Source organism: Entelurus aequoreus, linkage group LG11 (genome assembly GCF_033978785.1).
Source record: "Entelurus aequoreus isolate RoL-2023_Sb linkage group LG11, RoL_Eaeq_v1.1, whole genome shotgun sequence".
In the NCBI taxonomy this organism is placed as follows: Eukaryota; Metazoa; Chordata; class Actinopteri; order Syngnathiformes; family Syngnathidae; genus Entelurus; species Entelurus aequoreus.
The window spans coordinates 19,134,736-19,160,895 of NC_084741.1; the positions used below are offsets into that span (position 1 = coordinate 19,134,736).

The 26,160-nt window shown below is 41.0% G+C and overlaps 1 protein-coding gene across 3 annotated transcripts in view; it reads right to left on the minus strand.

The window, feature by feature from the left end:
* The window catches only part of LOC133659854 (raftlin-like), a 343,132-nt gene that overhangs the window by 238,116 nt on the left and 78,856 nt on the right, over positions 1 to 26,160 (minus strand). The window lies entirely within an intron of this gene.

Genomic DNA, 26,160 nt, shown 5'->3' on the forward strand with positions numbered 1-26,160 from the left:
TACAAGCTGTACTACTGCAATACACGCTGTACTACTGCAATACACGCTGTACTACTGCAATACACGCTGTACTACTGCAATACACACTGTACTACTGCAATACTAGCTGTACTACTGCAATACAAGCTGTACTACTGCAATATACGCTGTACTACTGCAATACAAGCTGTACTACTGCAATACAAGCTGTACTACTGCAATACTAGCTGTACTACTGCAATACAAGCTGTACTACTGCAATACACGCTGTACTACTGCAATACACGCTGTACTACTGCAATACAAGCTGTACTACTGCAATACACGCTGTACTACTGCAATACACGCTGTACTACTGCAATAAACGCTGTACTACTGCAATACACGCTGTAGTACTGTAATACTAGCTGTACTACTGCAATACTAGCTGTACTACTGCAATACACGCTGTAATACTACAATACACGCTGTACTACTGCAATACTAGCTGTACTACTGTAATACTAGCTGTACGACTGCAATACTCGCTGTACTACTGCAATACTAGCTGTACGACTGTAATACACGCTGTACTACTGCAGTACTAGATGTACTACTGCAATACACGCTGTACTACTGCAATACATGCTGTACTACTGCAATACTAGCTGTACTACTGCAATACACGCTGTAATACTACAATACACGCTGTAATACTACAATACAAGCTGTACTACTGCAATACAAGCTGTACTACTACAATACAAGCTGTACTACTGCAATACACGCTGTACTACTGCAATACACGCTGTACTACTGCAATACACGCTGTACTACTGCAATACAAGCTGTACTACTGCAATACAAGCTGTACTACTGCAATACTAGCTGTACGACTGCAATACTCGCTGTACTACTGCAATACACGCTGTACTACTGCAATACACACTGTACTACTGCAATACTAGCTGTACGACTGTAATACACGCTGTACTACTGCAATACACGCTGTACTACTGCAATACACGCTGTACTACTGAAATACACGCTGTACTACTGCAATACACGCTGTACTACTGCAATACACGCTGTACTACTGCAATACACGCTGTACTACTGCAATACACGCTGTACTACTGCAATACAAGCTGTACTACTGCAATACACGCTGTACTACTGCAGTACTAGCTGTACTACTGCAGTACTAGCTGTACTACTGCAATACAAGCTGTACTACTGCAATACACGCTGTACTACTGCAATACAAGCTGTACTACTGCAATACAAGCTGTAATACTGCAATACACGCTGTACTACTGCAATACACGCTGTACTACTGCAATACAAGCTGTACTACTGCAATACACGCTGTACTACTGCAATACACGCTGTACTACTGCAATACACGCTGTACTACTGCAATACTAGCTGTACTACTGCAATACACGCTGTACTACTGCAATACACGCTGTACTACTGCAATACAAGCTGTACTACTGCAATACAAGCTGTAATACTGCAATACACGCTGCACTACTGCAATACTAGCTGTACTACTGCAATACTAGCTGTACTACTGCAATACTCGCTGTACTACTGCAATACACGCTGTACTACTGCAATACACGCTGTACTACTGCAATACACGCTGTACTACTGCAATACAAGCTGTACTACTGCAATACAAGCTGTACTACTGCAATACACACTGTACTACTGCAATACACGCTGTACTACTGCAATACAAGCTGTACTACTGCAATACACACTGTACTACTGCAATACAAGCTGTACTACTGCAATACAAGCTGTACTACTGCAATACACGCTGTACTACTGCAATACACGCTGTACTACTGCCATACTAGCTGTACTACTGCAATACAAGCTGTACTACTGCAATACACGCTGTACTACTGCAATACACGCTGTACTACTGCAATACAAGCTGTACTATTGCAGTACTAGCTGTACTACTGCAATACAAGCTGTACTACTGCAATACAAGCTGTACTACTGCAATACAAGCTGTACTACTGCAATACTAGCTGTACTACTGCAATACAAGCTGTACTACTGCAATACAAGCTGTACTACTGCAATACACGCTGTACTACTGCAATACAAGCTGTACTATTGCAGTACTAGCTGTACTACTGCAATACAAGCTGTACTACTGCAATACAAGCTGTACTACTGCAATACAAGCTGTACTACTGCAATACTAGCTGTACTACTGCAATACAAGCTGTACTACTGCAATACAAGCTGTACTACTGCAATACAAGCTGTACTACTGCAATACACGCTGTACTACTGCAATACACGCTGTACTACTGCAATACTAGCTGTACTACTGTAATACAAGCTGTACTACTGTAATACAAGCTGTACTACTGCAATACAAGCTGTACTACTGCAATACACGCTTTACTACTGCAATACACGCTGTAGTACTGCAATACTAGCTGTGCTACTGCAATACTAGCTGTGCTACTGCAATACTAGCTGTAATACTACAATACACGCTGTACTACTGCAGTACTACATGTACTACTGCAATACACGCTGTACTACTGCAATACACGCTGTACTACAAGCTGTACTACTGCAGTACTAGCTGTACTACTGCAATACAAGCTGTACTACTGCAATACACGCTGTACTACTGCAGTACTAGCTGTACTACTGCAATACAAGCTGTAATACTGCAATACTAGCTGTACTACTGCAATACAAGCTGTACGACTGCAATACTCGCTGTACTACTGCAATACACGCTGTACTACTGCAATACACACTGTACTACTGCAATACTAGCTGTACGACTGTAATACACGCTGTACTACTGCAATACACGCTGTACTACTGCAATACACGCTGTACTACTGAAATACACGCTGTACTACTGCAATACACGCTGTACTACTGCAATACACGCTGTACTACTGCAATACACGCTGTACTACTGCAATACAAGCTGTACTACTGCAATACACGCTGTACTACTGCAGTACTAGCTGTACTACTGCAGTACTAGCTGTACTACTGCAATACAAGCTGTACTACTGCAATACACGCTGTACTACTGCAATACACGCTGCACTACTGCAATACAAGCTGTACTATTGCAATACAAGCTGTACTACTGCAATACAAGCTGTACTACTGCAATACACGCTGTACTACTGCAATACACGCTGTACTACTGCAATACACGCTGCACTACTGCAATACAAGCTGTACTATTGCAATACAAGCTGTACTACTGCAATACACGCTGTACTACTGCAGTACTACATGTACTACTGCAATACACGCTGTACTACTGCAATACACGCTGTACTACTGCAATACAAGCTGTACTACTGCAATACAAGCTGTAATACTGCAATACACGCTGCACTACTGCAATACACGCTGCACTACTGCAATACAAGCTGTACTACTGCAATACAAGCTGTACTACTGCAATACACGCTGTACTACTGCAATACAAGCTGTACTATTGCAGTACTAGCTGTACTACTGCAATACAAGCTGTACTACTGCAATACAAGCTGTACTACTGCAATACAAGCTGTACTACTGCAATACTAGCTGTACTACTGCAATACAAGCTGTACTACTGCAATACAAGCTGTACTACTGCAATACAAGCTGTACTACTGCAATACACGCTGTACTACTGCAATACACGCTGTACTACTGCAATACTAGCTGTACTACTGTAATACAAGCTGTACTACTGTAATACAAGCTGTACTACTGCAATACAAGCTGTACTACTGCAATACACGCTTTACTACTGCAATACACGCTGTAGTACTGCAATACTAGCTGTGCTACTGCAATACTAGCTGTGCTACTGCAATACTAGCTGTAATACTACAATACACGCTGTACTACTGCAGTACTACATGTACTACTGCAATACACGCTGTACTACTGCAATACACGCTGTACTACAAGCTGTACTACTGCAGTACTAGCTGTACTACTGCAATACAAGCTGTACTACTGCAATACACGCTGTACTACTGCAGTACTAGCTGTACTACTGCAATACAAGCTGTAATACTGCAATACTAGCTGTACTACTGCAATACAAGCTGTACGACTGCAATACTCGCTGTACTACTGCAATACACGCTGTACTACTGCAATACACACTGTACTACTGCAATACTAGCTGTACGACTGTAATACACGCTGTACTACTGCAATACACGCTGTACTACTGCAATACACGCTGTACTACTGAAATACACGCTGTACTACTGCAATACACGCTGTACTACTGCAATACACGCTGTACTACTGCAATACACGCTGTACTACTGCAATACAAGCTGTACTACTGCAATACACGCTGTACTACTGCAGTACTAGCTGTACTACTGCAGTACTAGCTGTACTACTGCAATACAAGCTGTACTACTGCAATACACGCTGTACTACTGCAATACACGCTGTACTACTGCAATACACGCTGTACTACTGCAATACAAGCTGTACTACTGCAATACACGCTGTACTACTGCAGTACTAGCTGTACTACTGCAGTACTAGCTGTACTACTGCAATACAAGCTGTACTACTGCAATACACGCTGTACTACTGCAATACACGCTGTACTACTGCAATACAAGCTGTACTACTGCAATACAAGCTGTAATACTGCAATACACGCTGTACTACTGCAATACACGCTGTACTACTGCAATACAAGCTGTACTACTGCAATACACGCTGTACTACTGCAATACACGCTGTACTACTGCAATACACGCTGTACTACTGCAATACTAGCTGTACTACTGCAATACACGCTGTACTACTGCAGTACTACATGTACTACTGCAATACACGCTGTACTACTGCAATACACGCTGTACTACTGCAATACAAGCTGTACTACTGCAATACAAGCTGTAATACTGCAATACACGCTGTACTACTGCAATACACGCTGTACTACTGCAATACAAGCTGTACTACTGCAATACACGCTGTACTACTGCAATACAAGCTGTACTACTGCAACACAAGCTGTACTACTGCAATACAAGCTGTACTACTGCAATACACGCTGCACTACTGCAATACTAGCTGTACTACTGCAATACTAGCTGTACTACTGCAATACTCGCTGTACTACTGCAATACACGCTGTACTACTGCAATACACGCTGTACTACTGCAATACACGCTGTACTACTGCAATACAAGCTGTACTACTGCAATACACACTGTACTACTGCAATACAAGCTGTACTACTGCAATACAAGCTGTACTACTGCAATACACGCTGTACTACTGCAATACACGCTGTACTACTGCCATACTAGCTGTACTACTGCAATACAAGCTGTACTACTGCAATACACGCTGTACTACTGCAATACACGCTGTACTACTGCAATACAAGCTGTACTATTGCAGTACTAGCTGTACTACTGCAATACAAGCTGTACTACTGCAATACAAGCTGTACTACTGCAATACAAGCTGTACTACTGCAATACTAGCTGTACTACTGCAATACAAGCTGTACTACTGCAATACAAGCTGTACTACTGCAATACACGCTGTACTACTGCAATACAAGCTGTACTATTGCAGTACTAGCTGTACTACTGCAATACAAGCTGTACTACTGCAATACAAGCTGTACTACTGCAATACAAGCTGTACTACTGCAATACTAGCTGTACTACTGCAATACAAGCTGTACTACTGCAATACAAGCTGTACTACTGCAATACAAGCTGTACTACTGCAATACAAGCTGTACTACTGCAATACACGCTGTACTACTGCAATACACGCTGTACTACTGCAATACTAGCTGTACTACTGTAATACAAGCTGTACTACTGTAATACAAGCTGTACTACTGCAATACACGCTGTACTACTGCAATACACGCTGTAGTACTGCAATACTAGCTGTGCTACTGCAATACTAGCTGTGCTACTGCAATACTAGCTGTAATACTACAATACACGCTGTACTACTGCAGTACTACATGTACTACTGCAATACACGCTGTACTACTGCAATACAAGCTGTAATACTGCAATACACGCTGTACTACTGCAATACACGCTGTACTACTGCAATACAAGCTGTACTACTGCAATACACGCTGTACTACTGCAATACACGCTGTACTACTGCAATACACGCTGTACTACTGCAATACTAGCTGTACTACTGCAATACACGCTGTACTACTGCAATACATGCTGTACTACTGCAATACAAGCTGTACTACTGCAATACAAGCTGTAATACTGCAATACACGCTGTACTACTGCAATACACGCTGTACTACTGCAATACAAGCTGTACTACTGCAATACACGCTGTACTACTGCAATACAAGCTGTACTACTGCAACACAAGCTGTACTACTGCAATACAAGCTGTACTACTGCAATACACGCTGCACTACTGCAATACTAGCTGTACTACTGCAATACTAGCTGTACTACTGCAATACTCGCTGTACTACTGCAATACACGCTGTACTACTGCAATACACGCTGTACTACTGCAATACACGCTGTACTACTGCAATACAAGCTGTACTACTGCAATACACACTGTACTACTGCAATACAAGCTGTACTACTGCAATACAAGCTGTACTACTGCAATACACGCTGTACTACTGCAATACACGCTGTACTACTGCCATACTAGCTGTACTACTGCAATACAAGCTGTACTACTGCAATACACGCTGTACTACTGCAATACACGCTGTACTACTGCAATACAAGCTGTACTATTGCAGTACTAGCTGTACTACTGCAATACAAGCTTTACTACTGCAATACAAGCTGTACTACTGCAATACAAGCTGTACTACTGCAATACTAGCTGTACTACTGCAATACAAGCTGTACTACTGCAATACAAGCTGTACTACTGCAATACAAGCTGTACTACTGCAATACAAGCTGTACTACTGCAATACACGCTGTACTACTGCAATACACGCTGTACTACTGCAATACTAGCTGTACTACTGTAATACAAGCTGTACTACTGTAATACAAGCTGTACTACTGCAATACAAGCTGTACTACTGCAATACACGCTTTACTACTGCAATACACGCTGTAGTACTGCAATACTAGCTGTGCTACTGCAATACTAGCTGTGCTACTGCAATACTAGCTGTAATACTACAATACACGCTGTACTACTGCAGTACTACATGTACTACTGCAATACACGCTGTACTACTGCAATACACGCTGTACTACAAGCTGTACTACTGCAGTACTAGCTGTACTACTGCAATACAAGCTGTACTACTGCAATACACGCTGTACTACTGCAGTACTAGCTGTACTACTGCAATACAAGCTGTAATACTGCAATACTAGCTGTACTACTGCAATACAAGCTGTACTACTGCAATACAAGCTGTACTACTGCAGTACTAGCTGTACTACTGCAATACAAGCTGTACTACTGCCATACTAGCTGTACTACTGCAATACACGCTGTACTACTGCAATACACGCTGTAATACTACAATACAAGCTGTACTAATGCAATACACGCTGTACTACTGCAATACACGCTGTAATACTACAATACAAGCTGTACTAATGCAATACACGCTGTACTACTGCAATACACGCTGTACTGCTGCAGTACTAGCTGTACTGCTGCAGTACTAGCTGTACTGCTGCAATACATGCTGTACTACTGCAATACTAGCTGTACTACTGCAATACATGCTGTACTACTGCAATACACGCTGTACTGCTGCAGTACTAGCTATACTGCTGCAATACATGCTGTACTACTGCAATACTAGCTGTACTACTGCAATACAAGCTGTAATACTGCAATACACGCTGTACTACTGCAATACTAGCTGTACTACTGCAATACTAGCTGTACTACTGCAATACAAGCTGTACTACTGCAATACACGCTGTACTACTGCAATACACGCTGTACTACTGCAATACACGCTGTACTACTGCAATACTAGCTGTACTACTGCAATACAAGCTGTACTACTGCAATATACGCTGTACTACTGCAATACAAGCTGTACTACTGCAATACAAGCTGTACTACTGCAATACACGCTGTACTACTGCAATACACGCTGTACTACTGCAATACAAGCTGTACTACTGCAATACACGCTGTACTACTGCAATACACGCTGTACTACTGCAATAAAAGCTGTACTACTGCAATACACGCTGTACTACTGTAATACTAGCTGTACTACTGCAATACTAGCTGTACTACTGCAATACACGCTGTAATACTACAATACACGCTGTACTACTGCAATACTAGCTGTACTACTGTAATACTAGCTGTACGACTGCAATACTCGCTGTACTACTGCAATACTAGCTGTACGACTGTAATACACGCTGTACTACTGCAGTACTAGATGTACTACTGCAATACACGCTGTACTACTGCAATACATGCTGTACTACTGCAATACTAGCTGTACTACTGCAATACACGCTGTAATACTACAATACACGCTGTAATACTACAATACAAGCTGTACTACTGCAATACAAGCTGTACTACTGCAATACAAGCTGTACTACTACAATACAAGCTGTACTACTGCAATACACGCTGTACTACTGCAATACACGCTGTACTACTGCAATACACGCTGTACTACTGCAATACAAGCTGTACTACTGCAATACAAGCTGTACTACTGCAATACTAGCTGTACGACTGCAATACTCGCTGTACTACTGCAATACACGCTGTACTACTGCAATACACACTGTACTACTGCAATACTAGCTGTACGACTGTAATACACGCTGTACTACTGCAATACACGCTGTACTACTGCAATACACGCTGTACTACTGAAATACACGCTGTACTACTGCAATACACGCTGTACTACTGCAATACACGCTGTACTACTGCAATACACGCTGTACTACTGCAATACAAGCTGTACTACTGCAATACACGCTGTACTACTGCAGTACTAGCTGTACTACTGCAGTACTAGCTGTACTACTGCAATACAAGCTGTACTACTGCAATACAAGCTGTACTACTGCAATACACGCTGTACAACTGCAATACAAGCTGTACTACTGCAATACAAGCTGTAATACTGCAATACACGCTGTACTACTGCAATACACGCTGTACTACTGCAATACAAGCTGTACTACTGCAATACACGCTGTACTACTGCAATACACGCTGTACTACTGCAATACACGCTGTACTACTGCAATACTAGCTGTACTACTGCAATACACGCTGTACTACTGCAATACACGCTGTACTACTGCAATACAAGCTGTACTACTGCAATACAAGCTGTAATACTGCAATACACGCTGTACTACTGCAATACAAGCTGTACTACTGCAATACACGCTGTACTACTGCAATACAAGCTGTACTACTGCAACACAAGCTGTACTACTGCAATACAAGCTGTACTACTGCAACACAAGCTGTACTACTGCAATACAAGCTGTACTACTGCAATACACGCTGCACTACTGCAATACTAGCTGTACTACTGCAATACTAGCTGTACTACTGCAATACTCGCTGTACTACTGCAATACACGCTGTACTACTGCAATACACGCTGCACTACTGCAATACTAGCTATACTACTGCAATACTAGCTGTACTACTGCAATACTAGCTGTACGACTGCAATACACGCTGTACTACTGCAATACAAGCTGTACTACTGCAATACAAGCTGTACTATTGCAGTACTAGCTGTACTACTGCAATACAAGCTGTACTACTGCAATACACGCTTTACTACTGCAATACACGCTGTACTACTGCAATACACGCTGTACTACTGCAATACACGCTGTACTACTGCAATACACACTGTACTACTGCAATACACGCTGTACTACTGCAATACTAGCTGTACTACTGCAATACTAGCTGTACTACTGCAATACACGCTGTACTACTGCAATACACGCTGTAATACTACAATACAAGCTGTACTACTGCAATACTAGCTGTACTACGGCAATACACACTGTACTACTGCAATACACGCTGTACTACTGCAATACTAGCTGTACTACTGCAATACTAGCTGTACTACTGCAATACTAGCTGTACGACTGCAATACTCGCTGTACTACTGCAATACACGCTGTAATACTACAATACAAGCTGTACTACTGCAATACTAGCTGTACTACGGCAATACACACTGTACTACTGCAATACACGCTGTACTACTGCAATACACGCAGCACTACTGCAATACTAGCTGTACTACTGCAATACTAGCTGTACTACTGCAATACTAGCTGTACGACTGCAATACTCGCTGTACTACTGCAATACACGCTGTAATACTGCAATACTCGCTGTACTACTGCAATACACGCTGCACTACTGCAATACTAGCTATACTACTGCAATACTAGCTGTACTACTGCAATACTAGCTGTACGACTGCAATACACGCTGTACTACTGCAATACACACTGTACTACTGAAATACACGCTGTACTACTGCAATACAAGCTGTACTACTGCAATACTAGCTGTACTACTGCAATACACGCTGTACTACTGCAATACACACTGTACTACTGCAATACACGCTGTACTACTGCAATACACACTGTACTACTGCAATACAAGCTGTACTACTGCAATACAAGCTGTACTACTGCAATACACGCTGTACTACTGCAATACACGCTGTACTACTGCAATACACGCTGTACTACTGCCATACAAGCTGTACACAGACTACTCTAAAGTACATCCAGTGTTACAGTCCGTAGTATTGATGTAATAAAATACTTTATCAGAAAGTACAATTTATATGATGTTTTCCCCCCAAAGTGAGGACAAAGTGTGTCGGTGTCAGTAAAAACTTCACCTCAGTGCAGGAGCTAAAAATATCCCCAAAGTGTGAAAGGCTTCAAAGCTTGGAAATGGATTGTGACGCGGAAGTCAGCGAGGCCTTCACTGACCTGTTTGCTGTGCTGGGAAAAAGCACACTTCTGTGCTCTATCAGTGGGCGTGTCGCGTGTGATCTACCAAGACTGCGTTTGATGACAATCGATGAAAGTGGCCGGTACTAAGCGGATTCACCATGGAAACACTCATTTCCCTAAACAGTCACGTTATTATGCGCATCAACATGTAGGGCAGGGGTGTCCAAGGTGCGGCCCGGGGGCCATTTGAGGCCCGCAGCTCAAGTTTTGTTGGTCCGCAACTAAAAATAACAGTAAAATGTAGGAAAAAAAAGAAATAAATCTAAAAATGTTTGTTTTTTATTATTTTGTAGAAATAAAATCCTACAAGCAGACATTATTTGTCACAACTTTGTGAAATAAGCAGGGGCGTCCATGATAACGTCGCTTGGATGGCAACATATGTTGCTCCAAAACCTGTATGTACCTTTCAGCATTAATGGTGCCTTCACAGATGTGTAAGTTACCCATGTCTTGGGCACTAATACACCCCCATACCATCACAGATGCTGGCTTTTACACTTTGCACCTAGAACAATCCGGATGGTTCTTTTCCTCTTTGTTCCGGAGGACACGACGTCCACAGTTTCCAAAAAACAATTTGAAATGTGGACTCGTCAGACCACAGAACACTTTTCCACTTTGTGTCAGTCCATCTTAGATGAGCTCGGGCCTAACGAAGCCGGCGGTGTTTCTGGGTGTTGTTGATAAAATGGCCTTTGCCATTTGAGGCCCGCAGCTCAAGTTTTGTTGGTCCGCAACTAAAAATAACAGTAAAATGTAGGAAAAAAAGAAATAAATCTAAAAATGTTTGTTTTTTATTATTTTGTAGAAATACAATCCTACAAGCAGACATTATTTGTCACAACTTTGTGAAATAAGCAGGGGCGTCCATGATAACGTCGCTTGGATGGCAACATATGTTGCTCCAAAACCTGTATGTACCTTTCAGCATTAATGGTGCCTTCACAGATGTGTAAGTTACCCATGTCTTGGGCACTAATACACCCCCATACCATCACACATGCTGGCTTTTCAACTTTGCGCCTAGAACAATCCGGATGGTTCTTTTCCTCTTTGTTCCGGAGGACACGACGTCCACAGTTTCCAAAAAACAATTTGAAATGTGGACTCGTCAGACCACAGAACACTTTTCCACTTTGTGTCAGTCCATCTTAGATGAGCTCGGGCCTAACGAAGTCGGCGGTGTTTCTGGGTGTTGTTGATAAAATGGCCTTTGCCATTTGAGGCCCACAGCTCAAGTTTTGTTGGTCCGCAACTAAAAATAACAGTAAAATGTAGGAAAAAAAGAAATACATCTAAAAATGTTTGTTTTTTATTATTTTGTAGAAATAAAATCCTACAAGCAGACATTATTTGTCACAACTTTGTGAAATAAGCAGGGGCGTCCATGATAACGTCGCTTGGATGGCAACATATGTTGCTCCAAAACCTGTATGTACCTTTCAGCATTAATGGTGCCTTCACAGATGTGTAAGTTACCCATGTCTTGGGCACTAATACACCCCCATACCATCACACATGCTGGCTTTTCCACTTTGCGCCTAGAACAATCCGGATGGTTCTTTTCCTCTTTGTTCCGGAGGACACGACGTCCACGGTTTCCAAAAAACAATTTGAAATGTGGACTCGTCAGACCACAGAACACTTTTCCACTTTGTGTCAGTCCATCTTAGATGAGCTCGGGCCTAACGAAGTCGGCGGTGTTTCTGGGTGTTGTTGATAAAATGGCCTTTGCCATTTGAGGCCGCGGCTTGAGTTTCGTTGGTCCGCAACTAAAAATAACAGTAAAATGTAGGAAAAAAAGATAAATAAATCTAAAAATGTGTTTTTTTGATTTTGTAAAAAGAAAATCCTACAATTACATTATTTGTCACAACTTTGTGTTGTGACAATTGTGTTGTTGATGTTTATTAGTATCAACATGTCAGCTTTTGCTTATTACATTACGTCTTTTTTCTCTTCTTCCCTTTCATTTTCACTAGTTTTTTATTTTTTTTCGAAAATATGTTGCGGGCCAATGGAAAATGCCCCCCTGGCTGCAATTTGGACCCCCCTGAAATAACTATTGATCGAAACACTTTGTCACCCATAACCCAAACATGACACTCAGTTTTGTCTTTAAACATATGTAAATATATTTCATGTCTGTTTGCACCATTTTTTTTTTTTCAAACAAAATTTACAAAAATATCAATCTGGCGCCCGCATACTTAGATTGTTCAGTATGTGGCCCTTGGTGGAAAAACTTTGAACAACATTTTTGCAATAAACAATCGCAATCTGGCAACAGAAAGCTAGTAACTATTTTGTTTACTATCTTACAAAACACAAAACCAGTGAAGTTGGCACGTTGTGTAAATGTTAAATAAAAACAGAATACAATGATTTGCAAATCCTTTTCAACTTATATTCAATTGAATAGACTGCAAAGACAAGATATTTAACGTTCGCACTGGAAAACTTTGTTATTTTTTGCAAATATTAGCTCATTTGGAATTTGATGCCTGCAAAATGATTCAAAAAAGCTTGGACAAGTGGCAAAAAAGACTGAGAAAGTTGAGGAATGCTCATCAAACACTTATTTGGAACAACCCACAGGTGAATAGGCTAATTGGGAACAGGTGGGTGCCATGATTGGGTATAAAAGCAGCTTCCATGAAATTGCATTCACAAACAAGAATGGAGCGAGGGTCACCACTTTGTGAACAAATGCCTGAGCAAATTGTCCAACAGGAACAACATTTCTCATGCAGCTATTGCAAGGAATTTACAGATTTCACCATATACGGTCCGTAATATCATCAAAAGGTTTAGAGAATCTGGAGAAATCACTGCACGTAAACAATAATATTACGGACCTTCAAGCGGTACTGCATCAAAAAGTGACAGTGTGTAAAGGATATCACCACATGGGCTCAGGAACACTTCAGAAAACCACTGTCAGTAACTACAGTTGGTCGCTACATCTGTAAGTGCAAGTTAAAACTCTAGTATGCAAAGTGAAAGTCTTTTATCAACAACACCCGGAAATGCTGCCGGCTTCGCTGGGCCCGAGCTCATCTAAGATGGACTGATGCAAAGTGGAAAAGTGTTCTGTGGTCTGACAAGTCCACATTTCAAATAGTTTTTGGAAACTGTAGACGTCGTGTCCTACGGACCAAAGAGGAAAAGAACCATCCGGATTGTTCTAGGCGCAAAGTGTAAAAGCCAGCATGTGTGATTGTATGGGGGTGTATTAGTGCCCAAGACATGGGTAACTTACACATCTGTGAAGGCACCATTAATGCTGAAAGGTACATACAGGTTTTGGAGCAACATATGTTGCCATCCAAGCAACGTTATCATGGACGCCCCTGCTTATTTCAGCAAGACAATGCCAAGCCACGTGTTACAACAGCGTGGCTTCATAGTAAAAGAGTGCAGGTACTAGACTGGCCTGCCTGTAGTCCAGACCTGTCTCCCATTGTAAATGTGTGGCGCATTATGAAGCCTAAAATACCACAACAGAGACCCCCGGACTGTTGAACAACTTAAGCTGTACATCAAGCAAGAATGGGAAAGAATTCCACCTGAGAAGCTTCAAAAATGTGTCTCCTCAGTTCCCAAACGTTTACAGAGTGTTGTTAAAAGGAAAGGCCATGTAACACAGTGGTAAAAATGTTTTTTTTTTTGCAATATGTTGCTGCCATTAAATTCTAAGTTAATGATTATTTGCAAAAACAAATGAAGTTTCTCAGTTGGAACATTAAATATCTTGTCTTTGCAGTCTATTCAATTGAATATAAGTTGAAAAGGATTTGCAAATCATTGTATTCCGTTTTTATTTACGAATTACACAACGTGCCAACTTCACTGGTTTTGGGTTTAATGGATACAATGAAGCATATAAACTAGTTTTTTCCACTCTGCTGCTACTTTAAATCACACGTTAAGTCCAAAAAAGACAACAAACAAAAGGGCGATCAAACACCCGGACGCCATCTTTCCAGCATTGAGGCAGATGGACATCGCACACGTCACGACAACGCCCGCGTCTCATGTTTCTACTTTGTTGGACGTGGCTTGCGTTGCAGCCGTGGAGTCACGACCAGGAGAGACCACCTGTTCCTCGTCAGCGGGGAGAGTCTGCTACCTATAATTGGACTTAATTGCTTCCCGTGTCGCCCGGGTGATGGATCTTCCTATTAGCATATTGCTCACGCTTCCATGGGTGCCACATCCCTCGCTCACCAGCCACCTCCTCATGAAAGTAGTCATTTCTCACGGTTATTGTTGACTACGTGGTCCAAAATGCGACCCCCGCTCGTTTTTTTTTATTGGACACCAAGTATTCTACGGACAAAATTACAAAAAAAGAAAGAAATGACCCAGATCATTGAAAAATGCAAAACAAAGGGTGAAGTGTCTTGCCCGAGGACACAACGGCAGTGAACTGGATGGCAATTTGACAACCCTCACATTCCTGGCACGGCCGCTCTACCCACCACGCCATGCCGCCCCACCAACACGGTGTTACTGATTCCCAAACAGTGGTAAGCCAAATAATCACTTCATTAAATATGATAACGTATTGTAAGTCACTATTTAAAGTACAGTGCTTTATGTCCTATATTCAAGCACAGTGTTACTGTTCAAACTGTGTGTATCGTTAGAGTGGCCAAAGATTTGAAATATACATGTTAGATAAAACCTCTGCCTTGTTTTTAATGAATACTTAGGCCTACTACGCTACCGTATGTTAATCTTGGTCATTACTCATGCACATAGTGTATATACTAGAGATGTCTGATAATGGCTTTTTTGCCGATATCCCGATATTGTCCAACTCTTAATTACCGATTCCGATATCCACCGATACCGATATATATACAGTCGTGGAATTAACACATTATTATGCCTCATTTTGTTGTGACGCCCCGCTGGATGCATTAATAGATTTTATATAGATTTTATTTGTAAAAAAGCACTTCACATTGCATAAACAACCTCAAAGTGCTACAGTGTATTGAAAAATAAATACTATAAAAAAGAAAAGATAATTAAAAATCAATAAAAATAAAAACTAGAACAGCCAAATAGCTAGAACTAGTATGCATATATGTAAAAAAAAAAAAAAAAAAGAGGCTTTTTTCAAAATAAGGGTTTTTAAGCCTTTGTTAAAAGCATCCACAGTCTGTGGTGCCCTCGGGTGGTCAGGGAGAGCGTTCCACAGACTGGGAGCGGCGGAGCAGAAAGCCCGGTCTCCCATTGCATTAAACAATGTAACAAGGTTTTCCAAAATAAATCAACTCAAGTTATGGGAAAAAATGCCAACATGGAAGTCACAAAGTGCTTTTTTTTTTTTTTTAACATGCCTCAAAACAGCAGCTTGGAATTTGGGACACGATCTCCCTGAGAGAGCATGAGGAGGTTGAGGTGGGCGGGGTTGGTGGGGGTGTATATTGTAGCGTCCCGGAAGAGTTAGTGCTGCAAGGGGTTCTGGGTATTTGTTTGTTGTGTTTATGTTGTGTTACGGCGCGGATGTTCTCCCGAAATGTGTCTGTCATTCTTGTTTGGTGTGGGTTCACAGTGTGGCGCATATTTGTAACAGTATTAAAGTTGTTTATACGGCCACCCTCAGTGTGACCTGTATGGCTGTTGACCAAGTATGCTTTGCATTCGCTTGTGTGTGTGAAAAGCCGTAGATATTATGTGACTGGGCCGGCACGCAAAGGCAGTGCCTTTAAGGCACGCCCCCAATATTGTTGTCTGGGTGGAAATCGGGAGAAAGTCGGGAGAATGGTTGCCCCGGAAGATTTTCGGGAGGGGCACTGAAATTTGTGAGTCTCCCGGGAAAATCGGGAGGGTTGGCAAGTATGACTGGGAGACACAACCACTCTGTACTTCTCCCTACGTCCGTGTACCACTCCGTACAGCGGCGTCTTAAAACGTCATACATTTTACTTTTTGAAACCGATACCGATAATTTCCGATATTACATTTTAAAGCATTTATCGGCCGATAATATCGGCAGTCCGATATTATCGGACATCTCCAGTGTGTATTGTTAGAGTGGCCAAAGATATTAAATATACATGTTAAATAAAACCTCTGCCTTGTTTTTAATGAATACTTAGGCCTACTATGCTACCGTATGTTAATGTTGGTCATTACTCATTTACATAGTGTATATAAATATATCCCCTCCCACCCCATTTTTTCTATATATTGTTTTTCAAATCACCTGACATGTATACTGTGTATATGTACATAATTCATCCATTTTTTTTTTTTACATAATTTTTTTTATACATGTTACAGGTTATATAGATTTTATTATTGCATGTATCAAATGTGATGAATATTTAATGGACCACAATGGAAACAAGCCTTTTGGCTTTTTTGTGCCATCGATTTGCCCTTTTTAACCCTTGTGTGGTGTTCAGGTCTGTGAGACCCGTTTTCATTTTTTTATTAAAAGAAAAATGATACAATTAATTAATTTTTCAAACTGAGACTCACTGACTTTGGCTCATTTTCGGTGAAGAACATATATCAGAATACATATTTAATGACCACACACCATACACCCCCCTACACATTTCTATTACATATAAGATGTCCGGGTCCACTGGACCCGGGGCTAATAGAAGTGTGGAAATTGATGTACCACACACACAATTGATGTACCACACACACACACACACACAAACACAACAGGCCTAGACAGGAGGAGGACAGAGTGTAGGTACACAGAAAAAAAAGGGTCAATTGTGCGAGAAAATGAGAGCAGACAGTGTTGACGAACAATGTTGCAACCTTGTGTGGCAACCGCAGGTGCAGAAACACAAAAGAAGAATCCCTGTGGGATGCAGAAACTGGCAGAGAAATTTTCCGTGCCAACGTTCATATTGTTGCCAGCGTTTGTGGGTCTGATGGACCCGTTGCATTTTGTGGCTTTTAATGCCTCACAATCAAACACTTTTATGTTGAAATACTGAACAGACATTTATTGGGATAAGGTAAACAAAAAAAAAGGTGAAAACAGACATTAAATATATTTACATATGTTTAAAGACAAAACTGAGTGTCATGTTTTGGGTTATGGGTGACAAAGTGTACGATCAATAGTCATTTCAGTGGGGTCCAAAGTGCGGCCAGGGGGCCCTTTTCCATTGGTCCGCAACATATTGTCGAAAAAAATATATTAAAAAAATAGTAAAGATGAAAGGAAAGAAGAGAAAAAAGACGTAATGTAATAAGCAAAAGCTGACTGTTGATACTAATAAACATCAACACAATTGTCACAACACAAAGTTGTGACAAATAATGTCTGTTTGTAGGATTTTATTTCTACAAAATAAAAATAAAAACACATTTTTAGATTAATTTCTCTTTTTTTCCTACATTTTACTGTTATTTTTAGTTGCGGACCAACAAAACTCGAGCGGCGGCCTCAAATGGCGAACGCCATTTATCAACAACACCCAGAAACGCCGCCGGCTTCGCTAGGCCTAACGTAAAGTGGAAAATAATGTCTGTTTGTAGGATTTTATTTCTACAAAATAAAAATAAAAACAAATTTTTAGATTTTTTTCTCTTTTTTTCCTACATTTTACTGTTATTTTTAGTTGCGGACCAACAAAACTCGAGCCGTGGCCTCAAATGGCGAACGCCATTTATCAACAACACCCAGAAACGCCGCCGGCTCGCTAGGCCTGACGCAAAGTGGAAAATAATGTCTGTTTGTAGGATTTTATTTCTACAAAATAAAAAAAAACACATTTTTAGATTTATTTCTCTTTTTTTCCCACATTTTACAGTTATTTTTAGTTGCGGACCGACAAAACTCGATTCGCGGCCTCAAATGGCGAATGCCATTTATCAACAACACCCAGAAACGCCGCCGGCTTCGCTAGGACTGACGCAAAGTGGAAAAGTGGTCGGTGGTCTGACCAGTCCACATTTCAAATTGTTTTTGGAAACTGTGGACGTCGTGTCCTCCGGAACAAAGAGGAAAAGAACCATCCGGACTGTTCTAGGCGCAAAGTTGAAGAGCCAGCATCTGTGATGGTATGGGGGTGTATTACTCAGCCAGCGTTTGTGGGTCTAATGGACCCGTTGCATTTTGTGGCTTTTAATACCTCACAATCAAACACTTTTATGTTAAAATACTGAACAGACGTTTATTGGGATAAGGTAAACAAAAAAAAAGGTGAAAACAGACATTAAATATATTTACATATGTTTAAAGACAAAACTGAGTGTCATGTTTTGGGTTATGGGTGACAAAGTGTACGATCAATAGTAATTTTAGTGGGGTCCAAAGTGCGGCCAGGGGCCCATTTTCCATTGGTCCGCAACATATTGTCGGGAAAAAAAAAACAACAACACAAAGTTGTGACAAATAATGTCTGTTTGTGGGATTTTATTTCTACAAAATAAAAATAAAAACACATTTTTAGATAAATTTCTCTTTTTTTCCTACATTTTACTGTTATTTTTAGTTGCGGACCAACAAAACTCGAGCGGCGGCCTCAAATGGCGAACGCCATTTATCAACAACACCCAGAAACGCCGCCAGTTTCGCTGGGCCTGACGCAAAGTGGAAAATAATGTCTGTTTGTAGGATTTTATTTCTACAAAATAAAAATAAAAACACATTTTTAGATTAATTTCTCTTTTTTTCCTACATTTTACTGTTATTTTTAGTTACGGACCAACAAAACTTGAGCCGCGGCCTCAAATGGCGAACGCCATTTATCAACAACACCCAGAAACGCCGCCGGCTCGCTAGGCCTGACGCAAAGTGGAAAATAATGTCTGTTTGTAGGATTTTATTTCTACAAAATAAAAAAAAACACATTTTTAGATTTATTTCTCTTTTTTTCCTACATTTTACTGTTATTTTTAGTTGCAGACCGACAAAACTCGATTCGCGGCCTCAAATGGCGAACGCCATTTATCAACAACACCCAGAAACGCCGCCGGCTTCGCTAGGCCTGACGCAAAGTGGAAAAGTGTTCTGTGGTCTGACGAGTCCACATTTCAAATTGTTTTTGGAAACTGTGGACGTCGTGTCCTCCGGACCAAAGAGGAAAAGAACCATCCGGACTGTTCTAGGCGCAAAGTTGAAGAGCCAGCATCTGTGATGGTATGGGGGTGTATTACTCAGCCAGCGTTTGTGGGTCTGATGGGCCCGTTGCATTTTGTGGCTTTTAATACCTCACAATCAAACACTTTTATGTTGAAATACTGAACAGACGTTTATTGGGATAAGGTAAACAAAAAAAAAGGTGAAAACAGACATTAAATATATTTACATATGTTTAAAGACAAAACTGAGTGTCATGTTTTGGGTTATGGGTGACAAAGTGTACGATCAATAGTAATTTTAGTGGGGTCCAAAGTGCGGCCAGGGGCCCATTTTCCATTGGTCCGCAACATATTGTCGGGAAAAAAAAAAACAACAACACAAAGTTGTGACAAATAATGTCTGTTTGTAGGATTTTATTTCTACAAAATAAAAATAAAAACACATTTTTAGATTAATTTCTCTTTTTTTCCTACATTTTACTGTTATTTTTAGTTGCGGACCAACAAAACTCGAGCGGCGGCCTCAAATGGCGAACGCCATTTATCAACAACACCCAGAAACGCCGCCGGTTTCGCTAGGCCTGACGCAAAGTGGAAAATAATGTCTATTTGTAGGATTTTATTTCTACAAAATAAAAATAAAACACATTTTTAGATTTATTTCTCTTTTTTTCCTACATTTTACTGTTATTTTTAGTTGCGGACCAACAAAACTCGAGCCGCGGCCTCAAATGGCGAACGCCATTTATCAACAACACCCAGAAACGCCGCCGGCTTCGCTAGGCCTGACGCAAAGTGGAAAAGTGTTCTGTGATCTGACGAGTCCACATTTCAAATTGTTTTTGGAAACTGTGGACGTCGTGTCCTCCGGACCAAAGAGGAAAAGAACCATGTTCTAGGCGCAAAGTTGAAGAGCCAGCATCTGTGATGGTATGGGGGTGTATTACTCAGCCAGCGTTTGTGGGTCTGATGGGCCCGTTGCATTTTGTGGCTTTTAATGCCTCACAATCAAACACTTTTATGTTAAAATACTGAACAGATGTTTATTGGGATAAGGTACGCTGGCTGAGTAACAACAATATGAACATTACAAAAGGGTTAAAGCATTACATCAGTGGTCCCCAACCACCGATTGGTACCGGGCCGCACAATAAATTTAAAAAAATAAATAAAAAAAATGAATTTTTTTTATTTTATTAAATCAACATAAAAAACACAATATATACATTATATATCAATATAGATCAATACAGTCTGCAGTCCGTAAGCACACATGATTGTATTTCTTTATGGGAAAAAAAAAAAAAATTAAATACCCCCACCGGTCCGTGGGACAAATTTTCAAGCGTTGACCGGTCCGCAGCTACAAAAAGGTTGGGGACCACTGCATTACATGGATTCAATTCTTTAAGATGTCAACAAACTTCTCAATCAATCAATCAAAAAACTTGGAGAGCCGAGTGTTTTCCGAGGTGCTACTTGGTGTAAAGTTGGGTGTATTGTTCGTATTTTGGCTGATTATTTGCATTTCTTACGGGGAAATTGCAGATTCAGGGATGGTCTGAGCCTTTGGAACAGGTTACTGACAAAAACAGAAACGACGGTACATTGCTGGGGGGATCCCAGCAGGTGGTGACATTACGCCATGCGGGCCGCCTTCGCCGAAGGTGAGCCCTGATTGCGTCCCCGTTTATCTCGCTGGCACGTCCGCAAATTCATCCCATGGACAAATGGCTCCCTCCCGTGCGGCGCGCCGGCACAATCAAAGTGCAGCGTGCATGCGAACCGACCTCAATCAGCAGCCTATTTTCCCGCCGTCACGGGGCAAATTGTTCGTCCACGCTCGGGAGAGTGGACTCGCATTTAAGGCGGGCAGGCGCGGCGTCGCCTTTGAAAGGTTGCGGCGCTAAATAGAATAAAAGCATTGTTTTGATGCTATGTGCTCTCTTAGTGCTGGAAAACAGGAACGCAAAGGTTGGGTTAGGATGTCAGCTAGTGTGGCCGTGCGAGAGTACGTGTAATTTCCGGAAGGAAATTAATGCGTGTGAATGCCGTATATGTGCGCAAGCTGCCGAAGCGCCGATACACATGAGTGGAATGCTTGAATGTCCAGGGTGAGCGGAGTGTGTGGATGTTGGAACGGTTCAAATCGGATGAGAAATGTGGGATATGCAGTGGATTGTATATTGCCTATTCATTGTCAATGGGGAGAATTTCCTGGAAATTCCTGGAAAACTGGGAAAGAATGTTTTGCCTTCAAGATCTCGGAAGAGTAGTGTGGGTGGATGATTGATTTAAAGATCCGAATCGAGTAAAAAGTGGCGCAAAATTTTAGGAATGTTGGGCTTTGTAGAAGTATGAAATGTCCATTCATTTGAATGGGAATTTCCTGGAAATTAGTGACTATCCGGTAAACCAGGATTTTTTTAAATTATTGATACTAGCACAATTGTCCTAAAATATATGAATGGTGTTGGAATTGTTCGAATCGGTTGAGAAATGTTGACATAGTAACAGTTTGAATTGAGAATGGGAATTTCGGGAAAACCGGGAATTTGTACGAACATTTGTCCCAATTAAGAGGAATGTTTTGAAGGTGGAACGGTTGAAATGGGTTAAAAAATGTGGACTGTGAAAACTTTCCATGAAGAGTATGAAAACAGTACTTTGGAAAACCAAGAACTCTGGGAATTCCTGGAATTTTTTTGAACTTGAAAAATGGTAGTTTGATTGTCCAAAGTCATCGGGGTGTGTGAATGGTGGGACGGTTCAAATCTGTTGAGAAATGTGGGAATTGTGCAAGTTCGAAAAATGGGCCATTAAATTTCGATACGAAAATGTCCTGGAAAACCCAGAATTCTGGGTAATCTGGGATATTTTCTTGCATGAGTGGAACTGAAATTCTTGAATTTCCAGGGTGAGTGGAGTGTGTGGATGTTGGAACGGTTCAAATCGGTTGAGAAATGTGGGATATGGAGAGGTTTGAATATTGCCCATTCATTCTCAAAAGGAGGAAATTCCTGGTAATTCCGGGTAATCAGGAAATTTTCTAAACTGGGAAACATGCTGGCTGAATGTCCAGGGTGAGCGGAGTGTGTGGATGTTGGAACGGTTCGAATCGGATGAGAAATGTGGGATATGCAGTGGATTGTATATTGCCTATTCATTGTCAATGGGGAGAAATTCCTGGAAATTCCAGGAAAACCGGGAAAGAATGTTTTGCCTTCGAGATCTCAGAAGAGTAGTGTGGGTGGATGATTGATTTAAAGGTCCGAATCGGGTAAAAAGTGGCGCAAAATTTTACGAATGTTGGGCTTTGTAGAAGTATGAAATGTCCATTCATTTGATTGGGAATTTCCTGGAAATTAGTGACTATCCGGAAAACCAGGATTTTTTAAAATTATTGATACTAGCACAATTGTCCTAAAAGATATGAATGGGTTGGTGTTGGAATTGTTCGAATCGGTTGAGAAATGTTGACATAGTAACAGTTTGAATTGAGAATGGGAATTTCGGGAAAACCGGGAATTTGTACGAACATTTGTCCCAATTAAGAGGAATGTTTTGAAGGTGGAACGGTTGAAATGGGTTAAAAAATGTGGACTGTGAAAACTTTCCATGAAGAGTATGAAAACAGTGCTTTGGAAAACCGGGAACTCTGGGAATTCCTGGAATTTTTTTGAACTTGAAAAATGGTAGTTTGATTGTCCAAGGTGAGCGGCGTGTGTGAATGGTGGGACGGTTCGAATCTGTTGAAAAATGCAGGAATTGTGCAAGTTCGAAAAATGAGCCATTAAATTTCCATACGAAAATGTCCTGGAAAACCCGGAATTCTGGGTAATCTGGGATATTTTCTTACATGAGTGGAACTGAAATTCTTGAATTTCCAGGGTGAGCGGAGTGTGTGGATGTTGGAACGGTTCAAATCGGTTGAGAAATGTGGGATATGGAGAGGTTTGAATATTGCCCATTCATTCTCAAAAGGAGGAAATTCCTGGTAATTCCGGGTAATCAGGAAATTTTCTAAACTGGGAAACATGCTGGCTGAATGTCCAGGGTGAGCGGAGTGTGTGGATGTTGGAACGGTTCGAATCGGATGAGAAATGTGGGATATGCAGTGGATTGTATATTGCCTATTCATTGTCAATGGGGAGAAATTCCCTGAAATTAATTCCCTGAAATTCAGGAAAACCGGGAAAGAATGTTTTGCCTTCGAGATCTCAGAAGAGTAGTGTGGGTGGATGATTGATTTAAAGGTCCGAATCGGGTAAAAAGTGGCGCAAAATTTTAGGAATGTTGGGCTTTGTAGAAGTATGAAATGTCCATTCATTTGATTGGGAATTTCCTGGAAATTACTGACTATCCGAAAACCAGGAATTTTTTAAATTATTGATACTAGCACAATTGTCCTAAAAGATATGAATGGGTTGGTGTTGGAATTGTTCGAATCGGTTGAGAAATGTTGACATAGTAACAGTTTGAATTGAGAATGGGAATTTCGGGAAAACCGGGAATTTGTACGAACATTTGTCCCAATTAAGAGGAATGTTTTGAAGGTGGAACGGTTGAAATGGGTTAAAAAATGTGGACTGTGAAAACTTTCCATGAAGAGTATGAAAACAGTACTTTGGAAAACCAAGAACTCTGGGAATTCCTGGAATTTTTTTGAACTTGAAAAATGGTAGTTTGATTGTCCAAAGTCATCGGGGTGTGTGAATGGTGGGACGGTTCAAATCTGTTGAGAAATGTGGGAATTGTGCAAGTTCGAAAAATGGGCCATTAAATTTCGATACGAAAATGTCCTGGAAAACCCAGAATTCTGGGTAATCTGGGATATTTTCTTGCATGAGTGGAACTGAAATTCTTGAATTTCCAGGGTGAGTGGAGTGTGTGGATGTTGGAACGGTTCAAATCGGTTGAGAAATGTGGGATATGGAGAGGTTTGAATATTGCCCATTCATTCTCAAAAGGAGGAAATTTCTGGTAATTCCGGGTAATCAGGAAATTTTCTAAACTGGGAATCATGCTGGCTGAATGTCCAGGGTGAGCGGAGTGTGTGGATGTTGGAACGGTTCGAATCGGATGAGAAATGTGGGATATGCAGTGGATTGTATATTGCCTATTCATTGTCAATGGGGAGAAATTCCTGGAAATTCCAGGAAAACCGGGAAAGAATGTTTTGCCTTCGAGATCTCAGAAGAGTAGTGTGGGTGGATGATTGATTTAAAGGTCCGAATCGGGTAAAAAGTGGCGCAAAATTTTAGAATGTTGGGCTTTGTAGAAGTATGAAATGTCCATTCATTTGAATGGGAATTTCCTGGAAATTACTGACTATCCGGAAAACCAGGAATTTTTTAATTATTGATACTAGCACAATTGTCCTAAAAGATATGAATGGGTTGGTGTTGGAATTGTTTGAATCGGTTGAAAAATGTTGACATAGTAACAGTTTGAATTGAGAATGGGAATTTCGGGAAAACCGGGAATTTGTATGAACATTTGTCCCAACTAAGAGGAATGTTTTGAAGGTGGAACGGTTGAAATGGGTTGAAAAATGTGGACTGTGAAAACTTTCCATGAAGAGTATGAAAACAGTGCTTTGGAAAACCGGAACTCTGGGAATTCCTGGAATTTTTTTGAACTTGAAAAATGGTAGTTTGATTGTCCAAGGTGAGCGGGGTGTGTGGATGGTGGGACGGTTCGAATCTGTTGAGAAATGCGGGAATTGTGCAAGTCGGAAAAATGGGCCATTAAATTTCGATACAAAAATGTCCTGGAAAACCCGGAATTCTGGGTAATCTGGGATATTGTTCTTACATGAGTGAACTGAAATTCTTGAATTTCCAGGGTGAGTGGAGTGTGTGGATGTTGGAACGGTTCAAATCGGTTGAGAAATGTGGATATGGAGAGGTTGAATATTGCCCATTCATTCTCAAAAGGAGGAAATTTCTGGTAATTCGGGTAATCAGGACATTTCCGAAACTGGGAAACATGCTAGCTGAAAGTCCAGGGTGAGAGAGTGTGTGGATGTTGAACGGTTCAAATCGGATGAGAAATGTGGGATATGCAGTGGATTGT